Source organism: Panthera pardus, unplaced genomic scaffold (genome assembly GCF_024362965.1).
Source record: "Panthera pardus isolate Hobbes unplaced genomic scaffold, ASM2436296v1 HiC_scaffold_11, whole genome shotgun sequence".
Taxonomy (NCBI): domain Eukaryota; kingdom Metazoa; phylum Chordata; class Mammalia; order Carnivora; family Felidae; genus Panthera; species Panthera pardus.
In genome coordinates, this window is record NW_026526666.1 from 48,335,603 (window position 1) to 48,359,433 (window position 23,831).

Below are 23,831 nucleotides of genomic sequence, written 5' to 3' on the forward strand. Positions count from 1 at the left end.
GGAAGGTCAGCTTGATTTTTGTCCCCAAACATCAATTTTCCTAGCAGAATTTATCAAATAATCTTATTCCCCATCTGTTTGTGATACCTTATTTATTATATAATAAATCCCAAAATATAATTCCTACATATTATAAGAACAGTTTTGGGGCTCTTTCTTCTGAATTCAGATCACATTCTTACTCTTGAGCCAACACTATACTATCTTAATATATTGTTGCTTTATACTATATCTTAACATTTGGTTACTGTGAATCAAGATGTAACGGAGGTACCTGGGTGGCTCAGTTGGTTAAGCATCCAACTTCCGCTCAGGCCATGATCGCACAGTTTGTGAGTTCGAGCCCCGCCTTGGGCTCTGTGCTGACAGCTCAGAGCCTGGAGCCTGCTTCTGATTCTGTCTCTGTCTCTCTGCCCCTCCCCTACTTGCTCTCTGTCTCTCTGTCTCTCTCTCAAATATAAAACATAAAAAAAATTTTTTTTTAAAAGATGCAATGTAAAGAGCTAACACTAGTTGAAAAGTAGACTTTAGAGTATGGCCTTTCTGTTTTTGCTCCTGTAGTTTTTAAATTCTTATGCAAATCAATGGAAGCATTGCCTCCTCTAAGAAGAATTTTCTAAATTTTTTTTTAATGTTTATACTTATTTTTGAGACAGGGAGAGACGGAGCATGAGCAGGGGAGGGGCAGGGAGAGAGGGAGAGAGGGAGACACAGGATCTGAGGCAGGCTCCAGACTCTGAGCTGTCAGCTCAGAGCCCGTCGCAGGGCTCGAACCCATGAACCATGAGATCATGCCCTGAGCTGAAGTCAGACGCTCAACCAACCAAGCCACCCAGGTGCCCCTAAGAAGACTTTTCTAAATCCTTTTCCTTCTCCCAGGTTGGGTTCGGTGCCTTTCCTCTATGTTGCTTCTTTACATTCTCATAACGTCGCATGAATAGCTTTGTTATGACATATATCTCACTGCATTATGAGAGCTGAGTATTTGACTCTACCAGTGGACTATAGTAAACTCTTCGAATGTAGGAGAATATGTTCTGTATCCATGAGGCCTTGAATAGTTTCTTGCCATATTAGGAGATGGAGAAATTTCCCTTCAATAAATCAATAAATGGTATCAGTTGAACTTTCCCCTAATGTGGATATAGGGGAAAAGGAAATCTAGTGTACAATTTAGGCAATGTTTTCATTAATCTAGGACTTATTACAAATATATACACTATAGTCATTTTAAATACAAATATCTAGGTATAATTCAGCATTGTCTTGATTTTGAATTTTCTTATTCTGCTTCAACAAAAACATTTGAATATCACCATTGGATATTCAAAAGCTTTGGTTTGTATGCAGTTCCTAGTCATTAGCAGTTAAAATGCCCCTTGCAGGGGCACCTGGGTGGCTCCGTCAGTTAAGCTTGGACTCTTGATTTTGGCTCAGATCATGATCTCACGGGTTCATGAGTTTGAGCCCGACACCGTGCTCTGCACAGACAGCATGGAGCCTGCTTGGGATTCTCTCAATCTCTCTCTCTCTCTCTCTCCCTCTCTTTCTGCCCCTACCACACTCATGCTCTCTTTCTCTCTCTCAAAATAAATAAATAAATTTTTAAAAAATTAGAAAAAAATGTCCCTTGCAGTTTTTCTCTGTTGTCAGCTCTCTTTGCTTTTTAAGTCAAACCAATTTAAATCAAGTATCTTCCAAATATCTGGTAATCCCAGGAGGAGCTGAAAGTCTCAACACTTGTTATTTACACTTGAAAAAAAATGACTTTTTGTTGTACACCCCTAACCTCACATGCTACTAGACATTATAACCTTTAGACACATAGTCACATCCCCAGCAGACTTTTGAGGACTAAAGTTTCCAATTAGAGATTTCTTAGGAAACTAACTTGCATCCCAACAGCTACTTAAAAAAAGAGGTCATTGATTTCCTTGGTAACAGCTGTGGACTTTTGTATTTTGAATCAGACTTACACCTCAGCATCAGATGTAACTAGCTTATTAAAGAGACCATACCTTTTACAAGAATTAAATTTAAAAAAATCTGAAGAGAATATTTGTGTTTTCAAATGAAAATATTAGAAGTTTTTGGATAGCTTCTGAGCAACCAAAATGATCATAAAATCTAGCGTCCGGTCTATTGAACTGTGTCAAAAACATTTTGGAATAAACCAATGTATAAATAAACATATAAATGCATACACTAAGAAAGGCAGATACCTTTTATAGAACAGAAATAATTGGGTATATGAGCACGAGTGAGCAGTGGAGCAGACAGCCTAGAGAGAGCTAGAGTAACTATAAAAGCTTAGCTGTAAGCTACAAAACAAAGAAGGCAGTCATTTAAAAGAGATTCAAATTGGCAAAACCGATGTGAAGTGGAGCACCAATGAATCTTTTATTAATGCAGTCTAAAACAGCATGTATAATATTGACAAATGCTTCTGCATTCCATGTTTAGTTAATGAGACCATCTTGAAGAATGCATGTTGACCACTTATAACACTCAAGGCTCCCTTTAACCTCTTGCTCCTCAGAAATGTGGCTTTTGAATCATCTATTTATGGCTGGACATGACATTACAAGATTGGAAACTTCACTTTCCCCCTCAGGAGCAAATGGAAGTCACAGCAAGCATCAGCCCTTCCTGCACTCAGCAGCCACAGGGGAGCTCTGGAGCAGAGAGGAAATGATGGATGGATACCACACCTAAGAAAGCCACTGCTTCCTGAAGGATCTGACTATATGGGTTAAGCACAAACTAGTAATGAAGAAAAGAATATTCAGTGTGGCCAAATCCAGGGGATTAAAAACTCATTTCTATTCTCATTTTCCAAGCAGGATTTCAAAGTTTTGATTTTCATAAAAGGGGAATAATATAAATGTTTAATTGTGTTAATAAATAAGGAATAATTATGTTCCAACTAATACTAAATCATAGAGTAAGTTTTCCACATCATTATTAGTGCCAACATGCTTGAGATATAACTTTACCTTCGAGGTGATTTTATATTGGGCGTTAATAGTCTGCCTCATCCCTCCAACTCCTTAGAGCAAAAAGAAATTCCCAGGCAAAGGACTGAAATCTCCACTAGTGGAGAAGTCACCCTTTATGAAGTAAGAATTTATGTTTAAATGCTTCTTGTTCAAATACAAATAGCCCTGAAAACAGAGTATCAAAGCTTAGAAATCTTGAACATTTCAAGTGTAGATTTGCTTATCAAGGTCTTTTTGCTTCAGGGAAACTAGGGGAAGGGAAAACCCTGAGGCTCTTGTGTGGCCTGGGTAATTAGGGTTTCACCAAATAATTACCTGTCCACTTAGAATGCTGGGAGCAGCACAGAGGGAGTGGGACACAGGGATTCTGATGGCATAGAAAAGAGAGACATAGGCCCATAGCTCCTCAAACACCAGGCCTCATCCTTCTTCTAGGCCTCTGCCCTTGAAACTCTGCTTCTCTGTCCCAGCCCCATTGTCACCTCTCTACCCAACTAGTTCCTATTCAACCTTAGAGCCTTAGCATAAATGCTACTTCCTGAGGCAAGCTTTCTTGGGCTCCTAAGATTAGCATGTTGTCATAGAATACTGAAATTTTCCAATTTTGAATAGAACAAATACCAATTAATTCTCTAATTATTTTTTAATATCAGCTTCCCAACTGGACTACAAGCATCTCACAGAAGGGCCATAGCTGTATTACTTACCATTTTTTTCCCAGCCCCTAGCACACAGTAAGGACATAAAAAATATGTGTGACAGATTGATTGGTACATTGTGAGTGCATTCAGTAAGTGGAAGTGGAGTGTTATAGCAGCTCCTGTTATAGCATGACAGGAGGGTGATGGATATCTGGGTGGCAATATGAGTCTGCAAAGAGAATGGATAAGGTTGAAGGAAAAAATGAATGAAGGAGGAGATAATCTTTAATTTCACAATTTGACCAAGCTTCGCCCTGTTACTTTGTATTGGCCCTTACGTTTTCTATTTCCTATAGCCTTTGCTTCGAGGGTTTTGGTAGAAACAACAAAAAATCAGACAACAATTTAAATAGTGCCTACCATGTGTCAATGCTGTTCTAAATGCTGCACATATACTAACTCATTTGGTCATCACAGTAACCCTATGAGAGAAAAACTTTTTTATTATCCTCACTTGAAAGTGAAGCAATGAGAGATTAAGTTGTTTCCCAAATTCAACAGGTAGAATATAGTGGACCTAGTGTTAGAACTCAGCACTCCGACTTCATAATGCATGCCCTTAGATGATTTGGTAGGATTACGTACAAAGAGAGTACAGAAGACATCCTCGCTTAATTAACATCTATTTCCAACCTTCTTTTCCCTTGCCTATCTCCTTTGTAGAAAAAATCGAATGTTACTGCTTTTCTTGTCTTCTTTGCACCTAGCAGTGGCTTCATAAGCCATTTCTGATAAATAAGGCATAAGCAGACTATCTTCTGGACAGAAAATCCTTCTGAGAAAGGATTACTTTTCTGAACATGTAATAGTATAAATGTGGGTGTGGCCATCTTTCCCTCTGGTTCCTGCCTGGAACACAGATAATAAGCCCTGGCAGCCATCTTGTACCCAAGAGGGAAACACTGAAGAATCATGAAGGTGATAGCCAAAGCCTTGAAATATTGAGGCACTGAAGCAATATCAGCATCTGATCATATTCATTCTTCTTGTATGTGATAAAAACAAACTCCAATTACTCACTCTTGGTAATGTTTTCTATTACTCATAACTGAAGACAAGCTTAAATGATACAAGTCACAAAAAACATTACCAATAGCAGGTAAAAAAGACTTGTAGTTTTGTTTATTTATTTGCTTATTTTACCACACAATAAAAAAGAGTGTCCAAGAGATTTCTGAAGACATGTCAACCTATAATGATAATTTAAGAAAATACTATGAACAGCTAGAATTATGCCCTATTATACCAGAGTTTCAGAAAGAAAAAAAAACATTCAAAAGGGCTTACCTGAAGATCATTCAAAGGAGATTGTATACAGAGAATTATAGAGTCAAGGAACAAATGGGATAATGAAGCACCCAGAATCTAGCAACAGCAGGAAGCTGGGCAAAAAGAGAGAACAGAGTTACCAGAGGTCAGAAAGACCTGAAGCTGGGAAAGAGTCCACTACACAGGAACTTTGTCCATGGAGATACGTAGTCACTGCCAGGGCCATGGTAGTCAGGGCTGGAGCGGGAGGTGGGTGAGTAACTATACCAATACTCCTCTTTTCCGATCCCCTGCCAGAGGCTCCCCTGTTGCAAACCCAACTGGAAGTCAGAGGGCAAGAAGACCCTGGGAGATCCCCTTCATAGAAATCAGTCTCCTAGGGCACTGAAAAAGCAGAGAAGGACTGAGAATAGATCTGGTAGCATTGTGGTCTGGAGCTCAAAGGGAGAGCTGGAACGAAAAACAAGAGGTACAAATGGAGAATACAATCAAACTTGCCTTGGAACAGAGAGAAAATGGATTTCCTCCTCGTCTTTTTTCATAGGTCTCCCTAAACTAACTAAATGTTGAATATTTGGTAAAAGTAGTAAGAATACTTCTAGCCCTTACAAATGGTGTGGCCAATAGCAAGTTACTCAACCATTGTCTTAAGGAATCCCAAGTCCATCTATACCCTGATGGTTCCAGGATCCAAGAGAATGGCTCATCCAATGCCCTACTCTTTTATTTCCTGGACTGACTTAATGATCTTCATTCATACCCATTCGTGACTATACTTTAATTATATATATTTTTTTTTCCACTGGGAACTGTGAACATAAACAATCTTCAATCTTGATACAGTGATGTAGGAGTTTGAAAAAAGCCCCTCTCCAACACTTCTTTTTTTTTTTTAATTTTTTTTAACGTTTATTTATTTTTGAGACAGAGAGAGACAGAGCGTGAACAGGGGGGAGGGGCAGAGAGAGAGGGAGACACAGAATCTGAAACAGGCTCCAGGCTCTGAGCTGTCAGCACAGAGACTGACGCGAGGCTCGAACTCACAGACCGTGAGATCATGACCTGAGCCGAAGTCGGACGCTTAACCGACTGAGCCACCCAGGCGCCCCCAAAAAAAGCCCCTCTCCAACACTTCTAAGCCAAACCCAGACCCTGTAAATATGCTAACTTATATGGTATAAAGAACTTTGCAGATGTAATGCAAAACAGGTGGAAACAATGAGGTAATCACAAGTGTCCTTTTAAAGATAGTGGGAGATGCTACCATAGTGGTGGAGACAACAATGTGATGACAGAAGCAGAAATTGGAAAAATGCAGCCACAAGCCAAGGAATGCCAGCAGCCACCATAAATTGGAAGAGGCAAGGAATGGATTCACCCATAGATCCTCCAGAAGGAACCAGTCCTGGAAACACCTTGATTTTAGTCACATAAAACTCATTTCAGACTTCTTCTTGAGAACTTATAAGAGAACAAATTTCTATTGTTTTAACATGTTAAGTTTGTGGCAGTCAGTAGGAACCCAATACAAACACCTTTCCTTTCAGCTCCGCATATGTTTGATTCCTCAGAAAGTTCCCCTGGTTCTTTTATTTTTCTTCAACAGTGTCCTGCTGTCTTTCCTTCTCTCCATTTGCATGATTTCCTTCAACATCCTCTTTTCCCAAGTACCCCTTTTCTTCCATCACACCCACTCAGCAAACACCAACTCTAGGTCAGTCCCAGTACTTGCTTTCTCATTCCTAGACCTGGGATGCCAGGAACTTCTGAAGAAAAAAAAAATCACAATTTCAGGAAATTTTACCACTGAAAATATAAGTTCTCAAACTTAACTTTAGGACAGCTTTTTTCTTCTAATTTTCTTGAGTCTATTTGTCTCCATGCCTTTATCAGATTTTTCCAGAGACATTTTTAATAAATCCTTTTGGGGGGTCTGTTTCTGGAGAATCTAATCTAAGACATTAGGAAAACCAGCGCTATGTCTCCTTCCTCGTGGATAACAGTGCTTAAGATATAAAGTCAACAAGCAGGAAGATGGGTTGAATCTCTGCTTCCAATCACTCCAGCCCCTCCAACAGATAAACTGGTAAATTCTCATTCTTCCATAAGCTAGATTGAGTTTGATTTCTGTTACTTAAAATTAAGAAACACAATTCATCAAGGGGAGATAGAGTGACTCCTTTCCTTTCTCCATTTAACAACAGATTTTCTTTCTTTCTTTTTTTTTAACTTTTTTTTCACATTTATTCATTTTTGAGAGAAAGAAAGAACATTAGCTGGGGAGGGGAAGAGAGAGAGAGAGACACGGAATCTAAAGCAGGCTCCAGGCTCTTACCTCTTGGCACAGAGCCCAATGCAGGGCTTGAACTCAGGAACCGTGAGATCATGACCTGAGTCGAAATTGGATGCTTAACCAACTGAGCCACCAGGCGCCCCTAACAACAGATTTTCTAAACAAGGGAGACATGTCCATGATATCACCATAGAGGGGAGTAAATCAGCAGTATTTTCTAAATAAAGTTATCACAAGATCACTGTCATATTCATTGTACTTTGGGTGTCATATACTCAACTTATAATTTATATATCTTCCACTAGGGTTTAAGGGTCTGTTTCCAGTCTCTTCCACAGTAACAAGCACCTGAAAAATTCAATCCATCTTGATATGGTGCATAATACATATCATATATATGTTAAGAAAGAAAAAGAGAAAAGAGCAAAACCTTTCTAAAATGCAAATCTGATCATGTCAGATCATTGAAAGCCTTCAGTACCGCTTCTTTGTTTTCAAGGTAAGGTTCATACTCCTTAAAATATCCTCCAAATACTATATTTTGTGGTGGAGGGTGCAATCTCCAACTACATTCTCCCCACTCCACTTTCATATTTCCATCACAGTGAAGACTTTCACCTCCTTGAGTGACATGCTCTTTCCTAGCCTTGGACCTTTTTCCCTCCTCTCCTTCCACATGCTCATACCTCAGCCTCTCACCTCACTTGGATTACTTCTTTTGAGGTTTCAGGACTTTGCCAAAATGTTACTTCTTCCAGGAAGCCCTCTTTGATGTCCCACAATCTATGTCCCTTATGTGCTCCCATTGTTCCCTTTTACTCTCCTATAATTTCGTATATCACTCTCTAATGTGATTAAATTTGTTTGTTTGAAATAAGAATATATGAGGTAAAATAGTGTCTGTTTGTTCAATGTTATATTGCTGGAGTCTAAACCAGTACCTGACTCATAATATATTCCTATTTTTGAATGAATGGTTGAAAAAGAAAAGAGAAAGAGATGTTGAGAGAGGAGAAATGATGTCTTTTTGAACACCAGTGTAAACGGACACTGATTCCAATCAGGAAATGTCTCCTGGAGAGAAATATCTTGGTGGAAAAAAACATGCATGTATATTTTCACGCCAGCATAATTCTCCCTGGATGTCAACTCTTTATGATAGCTAAGGTTAATAACCATAAAATACGTACTCAGATACAAGACAACTCCTGTGATTAAACAACAGGATCCAGGGGCACTTAGCCATGATATCTGGCTTCCCTCCCAGAACAAGGTACCCAAGTTCTCTTAGAAGAAAGCTGAGATTGTATACTCTCTGCCAAGGAGACTTAGGCTGATCATTTAACCTCTTTATTGTTATGTTAACTTACAGATTAATAGTCAGGGGCAGCTAGCTGTAAAAACTGCTATTTAAAACAACTTTATTTCCAAACGTGTCATTTCGTAAGCAGGCATATTAAAGAATAAGGAGATACTGACTTACAGAATGAAGTGCAAGACTGAAAGTCAGAAGTTCATGCACTATGAAAGCAGAAACAGAAAGTACTAATCTACGTATTCTGTCTTATCTGGTGCAGTGAGAAATTTACCATTCTTTCAGAAGAGTTTATTTGTTTTAAACTGTCAAGTTTTACCTTGACTAAGATCATTTTGCTGAATGTTATAGCCTCAAACAACAGAGTAACCATTTTCAGAAATGGAGGATATGACCATGGTACTGCCACTCCCCTATGCAACTTCCTTGATGGTCACACTCATCATGACATTCTTTTCCATGAGACAGACTCATCCTCAAAGTGTTCCTCAATGCATTCTTTCAGCAGTCACTGCTGGCCAATTAAAGTTGCCACAGGAGATAAAATTACTGTGTCACTCTGACTTTTCTGTTGAACCAAAGACAGAATTATCTTTTGGGATGTTAAACACTCATTTCCCTGCTATTACTGATTTCCCTGTCAATATTCACAGAACTGCTCACTACATGCCAAGCTCTTAGAGCACATAGGGTGACACCTATGGAACCAATGAAGATAACTGCCGACCCACATTGATTTTAAGCAGCATTTACTTCTTGGGGCTTACTCTTTGTTTCCTTTGCTATAATGTTATGGAGTCCTTCAATGTTCACAGGTGGAAATAATGCCTGAAGTGTCATCTCATGGTCAACCCAATCCAGTCCAAATCTACAGAGATGTGGGTAAGCCATCCACACAGGCAAGAGTACCAGTAAGGCTTCTTTGTTTACATAAAAGTATATCAATCCTACCCACATACTCCTTTCATTTTTAAATATCTTGATCCAAGTACATTTGACAAAGAATGCTTGAAAATATGATCTTTGCCTTATGCTATTTGCTTCCATCTCATCATTGATCTTAAAATCTATTTTATCTTCCAAATTCCTTGGCCCTCCATATTTCCTCTCTTATCTCATAATCCAGCTCAGGGTTGTCTAAAATTCAATCATTTATATCATGCCTTCACAACCTTTGCCAACTGTACTCTTATAGGTGATATACAGATAGATAGATAGACAGATAGATAGATAGACAGACATAGATAGACATAGACATTGATAGATATATAGACAATCTATTTTTAAGTAGCTCACTTTTTATAATCTTTTGCTTGTCCTAAATAAGAATACCCACTGACTGCTTATATATGTTTTTATGATACACATTAAAAACCTTCATAATTACAACTTAAAGTGATTTAGTACCAACTAAAATGATCTTAACTGTGAGTATAGCTCTCTGAGAAATAATGATTTATGACAGTGGTTGTCAATACTGGCATATCAGAATCACCTTCTCAGACTTTTTAAAAAATTCCAATTCCTAGATCTCACCCCAGAACAATTAAATCTGAATGAGAATATCTGACAACAATGGTATGTTCAAAAGATAAAAAATTATCATGCAGAAGATTCTCACTCTAGCCTATTAGCTGTGTGAAAATCTCAAGATAGACACTTTCAATTAAAAAAAAACGTGACTGATGCATCACTAACTAACTTTGGGATTTCTTCCCATCAGGAATTTAGAAACTGGCATTCAATTTCTGTCCTAATCACTGGTTCTAATTTTTAAAAAGTGAGTTGTTGTTGGCTACAAAATTTAATTTTTCAAAGTTCATTTAAACTGAACAAAATAAAATCTTTCTCGAGTAATGTAGAGTTCTTGACGTTCGTCCACCTGTATGCGTTGGACTTGGCTATGAGTTCTTTAAGAACAGGGCCTTTTTATATATATATATATATATATATATATATATATATATATATATATAAATTTATTTATTTATACACACACACACATATATATACCTATAGCTCTAATATTCATAAGGTTCGAGTTGTGTAAAAAATATTTTATAATTAGGGCACCTGGGTGGTTCCGTCGGTTAAGCATCCACATCAGTTTCTGCTCAGGTCATGATCTCACAGTTTGTGAGTTCAAGCCCCATGTCAGGCTCTGTGCTAATAGTGTAGAGCCTTCTTGGGATTCTCTCTCTCCCTCTCTCTCTGCCCCTACCCCACTCACGCTCTCTCTCTCTTTCTCAAAATAAATGAATAAACTTTAAAAATGTTGTAATTACTTCCCTTCTCACTTGGACCTCATCATCTCTGTTGCAAGGTTTTCTTATAATAACTTGAAAGATAAAGACTAAAGTTTTCTAATATCTCATCCCTTGCTAAAAGGTAATAGTGAGAAATTAAATGCCATCTTAATTATCTGTTTTAACTGCACATGTTTTAGCATTTGAGATCTGAGGAGCTCCCATCAATTTCAAAAGAGGTGATTGCTTCTAACCATTACAATTGAACTGGCAGCATTTCACTCATATCCAACCACTGTCCAGTGTCCAGCACTTGCTATGTGCTCAATATATCTGAAATGGGGATTTGAACAAACATGACTTGTGGAATATAATCACAACACTTTTCAGTGGGGAAGTTTTTCCTCTATCACTTGATAAAACCCCTGGCAAGCCCCACAACTTCCTACCAAGTACATTTAACCTTCAAAAAATTCATTTTCTTCATCTGAGAAGAAAGCCCTCCTCTACTTTTAACATTCTCTCTCTTTTTTAAGCGTATAATTCAATGATATTAAGTACTTTCATATTGTTGCTCTATTTCTAATTTTCTGACAATATGAATTTTCTCTGTCGGATCTGGATATGTCTTAACTTTGTTTTCTCGTTCATAATTTCAGGAAATGGGATGACACCTTGCATTTCCATAGAGATCCCACTATGGTTGTAAGTATTGATTTCATGTACGCTTTTCAGCAAGGACAGGGTCTGTGCACACAGTGGATCCTGACAGAGCTAAAGTCATTGACCTACGGAGAATGGCATACAATCTGCCTGATGATTTTAATGTCTTCCTATCAGGCATTTGCCTTTTTTTTTTTTTTGAGAAGTTTTTAGTTTCCATTTAATTGATACATGTATTCAATGTGATTTCTTCCTCTCCATCAAGCTTTTGGATAGGTGCTACCAAATCTGCAAATATGGGCACCTTTCATACACTTGTGGAGAGATATATATTGGAAACTTCCTTCACACCATTATAAATTTCTCATATAAGACCTAGGGCTCACATTTTCTTGAGCTCCAAGAGCAGTGACTGCAAATACTGGCGATTCATATTATGGTGATATCTCTCACTGAGGCATAAACAGTCACTGCAATTGCATTGTCCTTGACTGATGTTCTCATTTTCTTCAGAATTAAATCTGAGCCAATTCTACCATATGTTGCACACAAAGGACGAGATAATTTTGGTTTGTTCCCTTCTCTTTTGTATCTGAAGCCCAACCTTTTAATTTTCTTATCTTGAAGAGAGATGTCAGAAAGAAATCTTTTTTGTTCCATATTGTTGAGCCAGTAATGAAAAATGCAAACTAAAACTTGCATTCTACTTTCTAGTACCAAATGAAAGGAACACATAGTTCTAGTGAGTAACAGCCAAGAAACTGAACTGTATCCTGAGGGGCCAGGAAGGGTAAACATGGCATCGTATTGTTCAGAGCAGCACTATTATGGGACGTAGATCACTCGTGCCCTTCCTCTCAGAGAGTACATATTATACTAGAAATAGGAATGTGTGGGTGGTGAGGAAAAATCCTCATAAGAAACCAAGATAGAACCTATTGCCCTCTATTTCTATTTTGGGGAAAATAGCCAAGAGGTTGATGAGGAACCAAGGAAGTTGGATCACATTCTTCTTTTTATCCATATTCATTTATTTATTCTTTCTTTTGTACCATAAACTATATATGTGCTAGCTATATAATGCTAGCTTCTGGGAACACATATATAAGCTGTTAGCCATCAATAAGCTGAAATCAAGTTAGGAAATAGTAACCTATGCAGATTCTTATAATACAAGCTTTCCAGAGATCATGATTCTGAATTAAATTTTGCTTTAGTTAAACACTAAGCATAAATTTAACTAGTTGAGTAATACCACTTCACACTTGTAAAAAATTTGTTCCTTACCACATTCACACATACACACATACCCATAATACTTATTAAATGCTGAGTGTCAGGGCACCCTGGAGGCTCAGTTGGTTGAGGGTCTGACTCTTGATTTTGGCTCAGGTCATGATCCCGGGGTCGTGGGGTCGAGTCCCATGTTGGGCTCCATGCTGAGTATGAAGCCTGCTTGGGATTCTCTCTCTTTCTTCCTCTGCCCCTCTCCCCTGCTCATGTGTGCATTCTCTCTCTCTCTCTCTCTCTCTCTCTCATTAAAAATGAAAGCTGAGCATAAATTAAACTTTAAAGGAAGGAGGTAAAAGGTGAAGGACTGTAGACAGGATTGTGTTTTAGTTGCAACACTCTGGCTGCTTTTGGAATATGAATTTTGAGGAGGCAGAGCTGTTAATTATAATAGAGAGAGCAAACTGGGAGCTCATGAGCTACATCTAAACTACGTGTGCGCTTGTGTGTGTGTGTGTTTAATTATTCTCTGCTTGTTCAATGCTAACATGCAATTTAACAAACCAAATTTTCAGTTTAAGTAATTAAAAAGCAGGAAATTTCACATAAAAATTTGGATTCCTGGCTTGTATTGAAAAACAGGAAACTCTGGGGTTGTAAGACCTGCTTTTCTGGATGACAGTAACTGGCAGCAGTTGAGTAGCAACTGCTCTTTAGCATGCAGAATGGACTCTCCTACTCCACTGCCTGACCTGCTTTCACCAGCACACACTAAATGCCTGGCCTGTGGCACCTGCCCCTTTACGCTACCTTCAAATACACTGCCTGTTAAATATTCTTGATAGAAACGGCCAGAAGAAAACATACCTGAACTAGCAACTGTGTTCTCACCAGCTACCCCAAACTAATGGCACAAACGTGTGGACCAGACAAATGTGAAGACAAGCTTTAGATAAGCGCAGGGGTAATGCCCATTCATAGGATCATTTCAAACATTATTTTCATCTTTTGACAGCACTGCACATTTTAGGTATGATGGTAAAATGACCCAAATGTAGAACAACTGAACAATCTCTTCCTGGGATTACAAGCAGTAACTTACCAGAAGAAAATACCATTTCGATTATAGTTCATTAGCAACTCCAATATTACTAGAGCAGAGTAAGCCCACCCTCACCCTCCTCTTCCTTGGACCCAGTGTGTCCTTGAGATATGGAACATGTAGGGTTTCAAGAAGTTTCCCAAATAAAGCCCCTGGCCACTATCCTTCCCAGCCCTGACAAAAGAACTATGTGCAACACTGGTCCCTAACCTCCTCTTTTTCAAGGCCCGTGTAATTTGTGGCTTCTACTTTTCTGAGTTCCTTTACAACGGCTATACATTTCATCAAGACTTTTAGCCAGAAAGAAATCATGTTATTAGAGAAGAGAGCAGAATAAAATTAAAAGAGCATATACTTTCTGCCAATTATACCATACCTGTGAGTTTCCTCATTTGTAAATATTACAGGCCACAGGAAGAACTCCCAACTCCTTTCCATGTTTTATGAGACCTTTCATGATCTGCTTACCTCATTACCCAACTCTCCCATCCCTTCAGCCCCAAACTGAGTCGCCAGTAGTATTATGTGCTTTCATTTCCTCAAACATGTCATGTTCTCCCTTCCTGATCTCAGCACACGCTCTTCCCTCAACCCTGAACACTTTCATGAGACCCCTACCATTTGTTGCATATTAGTTACCTACTGTTCATGTAACAAAGTAACCAAACTTAGCAGCTTAAAACAACAAATATTTATTATCTCATAGTTTCTGTGGGTCAGGAGTCTAGAAACAGTTCAGCTGGGAGATTCTGGTTCAGGGTCTTTCATAAGATTGTGGTCAAACTGTTGGCCAGGGATACTGTCATCCAAAGCTTTTCTTGGGATGGAGAATTCACTTCCAAGATGGCTCACTCATATGACTATAGGCAGCAGGTCTCAGTCCTTTGCCTCCTTTTGACAAAGGTATCAGCTCCTCATCACATAAGACTTTCCATGTGGTTTCCTGAACATCCCAACAACATGCCAGCTGACTTCTCCCAAAACAAAAGGTCTGAGAAGGAGCAAGGCAGAAGCCAAGTGTCTTTTATGACCTAGTCTTGGAAGTGAAACACCATTACTTTGGCCATATTATTTTTTATTAAGTCGGTAAGTCCAGTCTACACGCAAGGGAGGCAAATTAAACGCCATCTCTTGAAGGGAATGTCAAAGAACTTGTGGACACATTTTATACCACCACAGCCTTGCTAAAGCCAAATGTCAGATAGTTACTTTCTTGGCTAGTCTTTGTGACTGCCCCAAGACTGATATGGTATCTCTCTTTAGCTCACAGGAGGTACTTCTCCAAATAAGGACTACATTTTTGGAAAATACCCTAATTTGTCTGTCTTTTGCAGTAGAGAGTAAGCAACTTGAAGCTAAGGACTGAGCCTTGCTCACATGTGTATCTCCAAGCCTGGCATAGTTCTTGGCTGTTGGTAGGCATTCAATAGTCCCTGAAAAGTGAATCATGCCACTCAAATAAGTTCTTTTCTAGCCTTTCCACAGGATAAGCAGAGAATGAAAGGGGAGAAATGAATTTTATACTGCACTGCCTCCTGTGTCTTGCACTTTGTATATATTATCTCATTCAGTGACAGCTGAAAACTATGATAGAAACACAACTGTGTGGTGGAAAAGAATGCATATCCTCCTGCCACTTGTTACCATAGAGTCTTGGCAGCTAACTTAGACTCTTGGCACTTTAGTTTTCTCCTGAAAAAAAAAAAAAAACTGAAGGATGTAATAATTCCTTTACCAACCAACATGGCTTTAATAGCATCAAATAAAACAACATAAATGAATGTTAAATACAAACCATAAAACATCATACAATATATGAATATCACTATTTCTCAAATTTCTATGGAGTATGGATGATATTGCTAAACATGGAGAAGATGTTTCCATTTTTGGAAACTTAATCAAATGTGAAATTCTTATCCCAATATTTCAATTAATTCATTCATACTAGTATCATTTTTAAGTTTACTTATTTATTTTGAGAGAAAGAGAGCATATGTGCACACATGGGGGGAGGGAGGAGCAGAGACGGGGAGAGAGAGAATCTTAAGCAGGCTCCGTACTATTAGTGTGGAGCCCAAGTAGGGCTTGATCTCAATGAACTGTGAAATCATGACCTGAGCCAAAATCCAGAGTTGGACGCTTAACTGACTGAGCCATCTAGGTGTCTCCATTCATTCTAGTATTGGTTGAACTCCTACCATGTGCATATTCCAAGCATAGCCCAAGTGCTCAGATATCTTAGATCCTTCAATTCAGTCCAAAAGCTTCTGCAAGTTCTCAAAATCTTTTTATACAATTAGGTTCCATTTGTAATACCTAGCACTTTTTAAATGACGGCAAAGCTTGTCAAAACAACAATGCAAACAGTGGGCTAGAGGACTTAGTTGACTATTTCTGGAGTCAGATCTCTAGTAGCACCTGTTGCTTGCTGCTAAAGCCTTGGGTCTCCTCTCAGGGCAGGAAATGTTGGTGCCCGGCATTCAGCAAGTGCTTGATCTTGGTTAAACAGAATGACATAAATTGCTATCCCTTGTACAAGTGTCATTAGATGTGATGGCTAGATGGAATGGCTCAAGTTTCCAATCAAGCTGCCATATTTTGCAGAGTAGGAAGTAGAAGCTCACTAAGGTTAAGTCCCAAGATCATACATGGAGTCAATCGCAGAGTTTAGATTCCAAATAAATATTCTGACTTCCAGCTGTATGCACATTACCTTTATTAAATACTGGACTCTATTTTAACAGTTTATCAATAATAGGGTTCCTGGGTCCTGGGTGGCTCAGTCGGCTAAGAGTCCCACTCTCATTTTCAACTAAGGTCATGATCCCCCAGATTGTGAGATCAAGCCCTGGGTCAGGCTCTTCATTGGGCATGGAGCCTGCTCAAGATTCTCTCTCTCCCTCTCGCTCTGCCCCTCCTCCTGCTCACACTCACTCTGTCTCTCTCTCTCTCTCAAAAAAAAAAAAAGTTTAAGAGATTATCAATAGAAATAGATGACAAAAATGACTTGTCTCACAGGCTTTGCCCAAAGGACTATAGAGTAATGATGTCAATAAAGTACTTCACATATTTCCTTAATTATGCCAATGATAGCAATTGTGGCCAAAGTTTATGGACAAGCAGCACAGGCACATTAAATCTTCTGGACACCGGGGTAGCATTTAACACAAAGCAAATTGTGCATGAAAGGTATCCTGCAAAATGTTAATGTTAGAGCCGTCTTTTTGGCATAATAATAACATACAATGAAGTGTCAACAGCACCACAGAAGTAAACTAGCACAAATTGTGCCTTTGTTTTATTTCTCCTCTCATCTGTATTTTCCTGATTATTAAAGGTCAATAGTATTTCCCTTAAAGAAAATAAGTGCTTTGTATCAATCGCGAGGCTGTCAGTTTTCCAATCAAGGTGATTCTGATGATGCTAAAGGCAGATTATTCACGCTCTGCCTTAGTTTTCTTGAGGAAGAGGGACTCATCCATAGGCTAATCTCACTAGCTGTTGAAACCTAGAACGATTTCAATCACTTCCCAATATCTTCTTCCAGCAGTACTCTCATTACTTTCCCTTAACTACTGGTTTTGGACTTGTGGCTTTTACAAACATGCTGATCTTCCTCATGGAGTGTGATTACCATCAAATCATCCATGACACCTCTGGCAGGTTGTGAGCCAGGCTGGGCCTGCATAAGCTCCTTTTAAGGAATTTGACCCTGAAGCAAAAACTTGAGAGTTTCACTGCTGGACCCATCAGTCGATATAAAATGTGATTCATTTTAGGCAGAAAAATATTCACTGTTCCATTTTCCCTAGTGCCTTGGAGGAATGCATGTGGCCTGTTTGTCTAAGTTCCAAGTGAGCAAAGCTTCAATATGCCTGGCATTTGGGGAAAGAAGTTGTAACTCTGAGTGAAAGAAAGTAAAGGGGCTTATTTGTGAGGGCCTTGCTAGCAGTCATCTCATGCTGTAAAGCAAAAGCAACACACAAATTGGTGAGAAGTGCAGTGCGGTGGTTAAAATGTATGCTTTCACATAACAACTTGGTTTACAATCAAGCTCTGCACTTGGCAATTGTGTGAACCACGGTGAAAATTAAAACTTATTTATAAATTGGAGATAAAATACCTGAGAGCAATGTTGTGAGGATAAGAGAAATAATGACTCTAGATCATTTATTCGGTGCCTGTAACATAGTCAGTGTTGAATGAATTGGAGCTCTTATTATTACAAATAGTAAAACCAAACAAAGGTGACTTATTCTCTAAATAGTGTTCTCTGCTCTTTAAGAATTCAAGAGGCTTTGCAATGTACACTTGCTTTCACCATAAATATGTGATAGATCACTAAACTGACCTAAATTCCCTGAGCCAATTAATGAAATGAGAACATTTATTCCTGTAAAGATGCAAAGCTCTGAACTTCCAGGATCTAAGTGGAGGTAAATCTAAGCTGTCTCCTCTCTTTCATTGGGAATTTTCAAGCGCTAGAATGAAAATCTATGGCTGGTCAAAATGAGGCCTCACAGGTGTAGAGAATTTCTTTTGAGACGGTTCCCATTTACAAAATCTTGGGCTACACCACCCTAAAGTACTTCACAACAAATCCTCTTCTCCAACTAATACAGATCTCAGCATTAGCAAAGGAAAACGTTGATAGAGTAAAAATCCAGAGTAATCTCATTCAGTGATATTTTGCTATCCAATTAAATTTGCTTTCCTCTCTTATAAATAAGACTAATGGTATAAATATAATGCAGAATGAAAAATTACAATAGTACTTTTAGTGCCATGGCAAGCAGCCCGTTCCTCCAAATTAGGATTGCCAAATAAAATACAGGATGCTCATTAAATTTGAATTTATGATGAACAAATAATTTTTTTAACATAAGTATGTTAGAGATTGGTCCTGGCCTTTGGAGGTGGACTTAGAAAAATCATCAGGGTCACCCTTCATGACCAAACTCTATGTCAGATGTACATTTGAGGCATAAAAATTTAACTGTGTGCCCTATATTTTATTTGCGAAGTCTGGCAACTCTCTTACAAATGAACTGAATCTGAGGTGCCTGAGTGAGTCAGTTAAGCATCTGACTTTAGCTCAGGTCATGATATCACAGCTTGTGGGTTCGAGCCCCACATCAGACTCTCTGCTGACAGTTCAGAGCCTGAAGCGTGTCTCCCTCTCTCTCTCTGCTCCTCCCCAGCTCACACTCTGTCTCTCTCTTTCTCTCTCTCTCTCTCCCTCAAAAAACAAATAAACATTAAAAAAAAAAACAAATGAACAAACTCTACAGTTACTTGTCATGCAATTACTTGATCACCTTTCAAAAAATCATATTCTAAGATCCCTTCAGACATTTTCCAGTACTTGTTTATTTTGAGGGGATAACAAAAATTCTAGGTTAGAAATTTATTGAGTGTGGTCACTTTTTATAATTTAATTTTACATAATGATAACTTCATAAGAAGAAAGTTAACATGCATAAAAATAGTACTTCACTCTCCATAGACAATCATGAAATAAATAGACAAGTGTAGGCTTCTGGGAACTGGAGACAGTTTTACTCTTATGATCAGAACCAGCTGGATAATTTTTTATACTAAGTCCATGACATTTGGTCACAAAGAAATTTCCAATTTCAAATTCTGGACAGTTTTTGCCAATGATATCATAGCCGAGAACTGGGTATTTTGGACTTGAAATGATATCAATATCATGTATTCGTAGACTGAAAGTTCAAAGTTCACCTGGGTTGATTTTGGACATTGTCATATTCGTGCCATCAAGGTTTTAATGCTGTTGAACTACCTTCTGGTGGCTGATAAGTGATAAAATCTGGAAAAAATCATTCCAAATCCCAGTGAATAGTCGTAGTGCAGTTTCTCAACACATCCCTACAGGGTTTTGTGGAATTTCCTCTCATAAGGAGACCTCGTTCATCTAATTGTTCAGTGTGTTGAGAGAAGCTTTGCAAGGATGTAGCAATGACAGCCTCAATGTGTGACCTTTGTTTGCTGAGGTCCCTCAAGCCTCTTATGGGTAGTTAATCTTGATGACCTGTGGCCCTTGAACTCGTCACAAGAGGATTCCAAGTCTTTTGCATTTCCCGTACAGTCTCTGGTGGATTTTGATCCAAAATGAGTAAGGACCGAATCTAGACCTCAAGAGTGCTGTGGGGTCAACAGAGCTGCTGTCTCAGCCATTACCACCTCTCCATGTGCTCTGCTCCCACCACCTTGTGGCCCTTTAACTGGAAAATGAACACCCCACCCCCACTTCTGGCCAGTCCTGCAGTGTTTATTTGAGGGAAAATACATCTTCTCATATGGAGTCCCTGGCAAGCTGCTCTTTTTGATTTCCATAGCCTCCCTCCTCAAGGAACTTAGGACAAATTCCCAATGTTGGGTCAGACGATATTTCAGTGGCTCCTGCTTTGCCTCACTGTCCTCTGACGTTGCCACTTTGCACAGGCTTCTGTGCATCTCGATTCTTTTCCTTCACTGGAGTGAACTTCTTGTCCACCCAGAGCACTTTGTCACCCTTTTATTTTTGGAGAAAAACTTTAGAATGTTGGATCCTATTGTAAATTTAAATGTATTCCCTGTTTTATCCAAAATACTGATGTACTTTGGCTTGTTCATTTATTCCTCCGTTTATTCAAATAATATTTTGCTTCAACAATGTCGAGTCAAACAATTTGCTTCCTGCCTTCATGAATCTTGTAGCTTAGAGGAGATATAGGCACAGAAGAAATAACTTACCTTATGAAGACATAAGACTATCTTATGTCTTCTCAATTCTCTCTAAATCTTGTTGTCTTGTAATTTGTCAAACTTCAAAAGAATAGCGTTTGTTTGGTTTTTTTCCTGAGGAAAATGCAGTTCTTGCCTAGAACAAAAGGAACATTACTCAGGTTTGGGTTTCAAATCAGACTTCTTTCTAGGTATATTTAGAGCAGTACTCTTGGAAGCTTGGTTTTCTGGAGAGAGAAAGAGGTGTTCTGAATCCTGAAAAATTCCCTTAAATATAGGTCTAAAGTTTGAAGAATTGACTAGGGCATTGATCATAGAAAGGGAAGGGTGTATGTAGGCAAGAATATAATTTTTGGCTTCAGGGATGCCCCCAGCTCCCATGAAGGAAGTAAAATAAAAAGTTTTTCCAGGGCTTTGGGAGGAATAATAGGAAGGTTGAGAGAAGGGAAATCTAGGTTAGATACTGCCTGGGCCTTCTCTAGACCCAGTGCGCATCACCTCCCAGGCCTCAGCACAGAGTGGAGATGGGGAGCAAGATCACAGGTGCGGGAAACACGAAAGTCCAATGGATCAAACCAAGTAAAAAGAATGAAACAGGTTAAGTTTCTTCTTGTGGAAGAAATTCTAGTTATCACCAGCTTTCCCATTCATTCTTCCTTCTGGGCATATGGCTCCCTGGAATCAGGCATGGCCATGTGATCTACTTTGAGCAATAAAATGTGAACAAAAGTGAAAAGTTTCACTTCTAGGTAGAAACACTAGAGTCTCCATGTGTTCCTCTCCTGCTAGGCAACTCAGAAGGACCCAGACAGCATAGTTATAAGATATCAGAGATTCTGTCAGCCTGGATTCCTGAGTATGCGCAGCAGTGATATTTGGATTGTATCTTACATTTCCTTATTATATTTCTCAATTTATCCTGAACTCAAGGGGAAACAACAAATGTTTTGAGATGGAAATCATGGACTCAATTTTGGATATGTGAATATGTGATACCAGAGACATCTAAGAAAAGATGTTAAGACAAATGGATATGTGGATATAAATTGATATAAAGAAAGATATATAAATTGATATATATAAATACAATCTCCCAGCCAAAGTACATGTCCCTCATTAGAAAAGATATTTTGAATTCAAGAAGGACTTAACTTATGATGATCTTATTTAACTGGTGCTAAGTACTTAGAAGAAAATTGTACACATAAGCCACATTATTTTGAAAACATATAAAATATTTTCATTTATATGTGTATAGAGAGAAAATAAATGGTGCTACCATTTCCTTTTCTTGAAATTCCACTATATTTCTGTTTCAGTCTCAGATGAATCCATTTATTCCTAGCAGTGATACCAAATACAAATTGAAACTAATGAATTTCATTCCTTAATTGATTTATTTCTGGATATTTTTAAAGGTGATTTTAAATATTTTCAAAGTTTATTTATTTTTGAGACAGAGAAACAGACAGAACATGAGTGGGGAGGGGCAGAGAGAGAGGGAGACAGAATCAGAAGCAGGCTCCAGGCTCTGAGCCGTCAGCACAGACCCCAATGTGGGGCTCAAACCCACAAACTGTGAGATCATGACCTGAGCCAAAGTCAGACCCTTAACCTACTGAGCCACCCAGGCACCCCTAACGGTGACTTTAAAGCCAAGGTTTGAGAACACTGAAAATTAGAAACATTTAAAAATACATGAATTAAGCAAATACTTCCCTACGTGCACCTAAATTTTGGACTCCATTGTTTATATTTCATAAGGAGATAAGTCCAAGTTATGAAGTAGGTGAGGTGAACCAGTAAGAGGCATATAGGTACATGTGTGTACACAACAGATAAGGCAAAAGTGAGTGCACAATGCCACAAAACAATGTGTTCCTCTTTGAAGTGAAAAGAACTAAGTTATTGCATGTTTTTTAGCTTACTACTAAGATTAGACCATTGACTAGTGACTTTTGCCTTACCATAGAAAGAGAAGAGATTAATGAAAGCAGCCATGATAGGGAAGAGACTTGAATTTGGGCCATCCATGGAGTGGTGGTAGCAATACGGTACAGAGGGGAATGCCAGGGAGGAGGAGAATAGCTATTTGAAATATTATAATGACTTTTATATGTAATTGGATGGGTGTTTGATTTGGCACAGTTTCAGAAGATAGAAGATACAGAGGTAGATTTCACTCCAAAATAAGTGAAGGTTTAAAACTATTTTTCTTCTATTTCTGATTCTTTTTTTTTTAAATGTTTTTATTTCTTTTGAGAGAGAGAGAGACAGAATGCAGGCAGGGGAGTGGCAGAGAGAGAGGGAGAAACAGAATCTGAAACAGGCTCCAGGCTCTGAGCTGTCAACACAGAGCACTATGTGGGGCTCAAACTCAAGAGCCATGAGAGCGTGACCTGAGCTGAAGTCAGGAGCTCAGTTGACTGAGCCACCCAGCTGCTCCATCTGTTTCTGATTCTTAAAGTAATATGTATGCACTGTAAACATTTTTGAAAAGTACAAAAAAAGACATGTTAAAAAGAAAGCACTCATAAGCCCTTCACCCAGAGATAATCATTAATATTTTGTATATTTATCTATTCATTTCAGCAATCATGTGCTGAGTCCTAATTATGTGTCAGCTCCTCCTTTAGGCAGTGGAATACAGCAGTGAACAGAAAATGTCCCTGCGTTTAGGAAACCTGCATTCAAGCGAAGGGGAGATAGGTCATAAAGCATATAATATGTCCATTAGTGAGATATTCAATAAACAAAAAATAGAGCCAAGATAAACCGGGGTGCCTGGGTGGCTCAGTCAGTTAAGCGTCTGACTTCAGCACAGGTCATGATCTCACAGCTTGTGAGTTTGAGCCCCGCATCAGGCTCTGTGCTGACAGCTTGGAGCCTGGAGCCTGCTTCGGATTCTGTGTCTCGCTGTCTCTCTCTGCCCCTCCCCTGCTCACACTCTGTCTCTCTCTCTTTCAAAAAATAAACAAACATTAAAAAAAAAAAAGAGAGATAAACCATGATGACATGAGGTAGGGAAGATATATTGTATGATTATGATGCTATTTCAGCAAAAACTTAAAGGAAGGAACCCAGCCATAGAGATATGTGGGAGAAGAGCTTTCTAAATATACACAACATAAGACTTACATAGCTTTGTAACCTGCAGTTTTATTTAACAATAAATAAGGAACCTCTTTCATGCATTAAGTATGTTTCACAAATGCTATTTTTAAAGTATACATAGTCTATTGCATGGATATATGTAACAT

At 38.6% G+C, this 23,831-nt stretch overlaps 1 long non-coding RNA gene across 2 annotated transcripts in view; it reads right to left on the reverse strand.

Moving 5' to 3' along the window:
- Positions 1 to 23,831, reverse strand: part of LOC109266689 (uncharacterized) — a 120,381-nt gene that overhangs the window by 40,924 nt on the left and 55,626 nt on the right. For both annotated transcript variants that reach the window (XR_008419159.1, XR_008419160.1), the window contains exons 3-4: positions 20,581 to 20,707; positions 12,797 to 13,008 (exon numbers count right to left, since the gene is read on the reverse strand). This is a non-coding gene — a long non-coding RNA (uncharacterized LOC109266689). The remainder of the gene's footprint in view (positions 1 to 12,796; positions 13,009 to 20,580; positions 20,708 to 23,831) is intronic.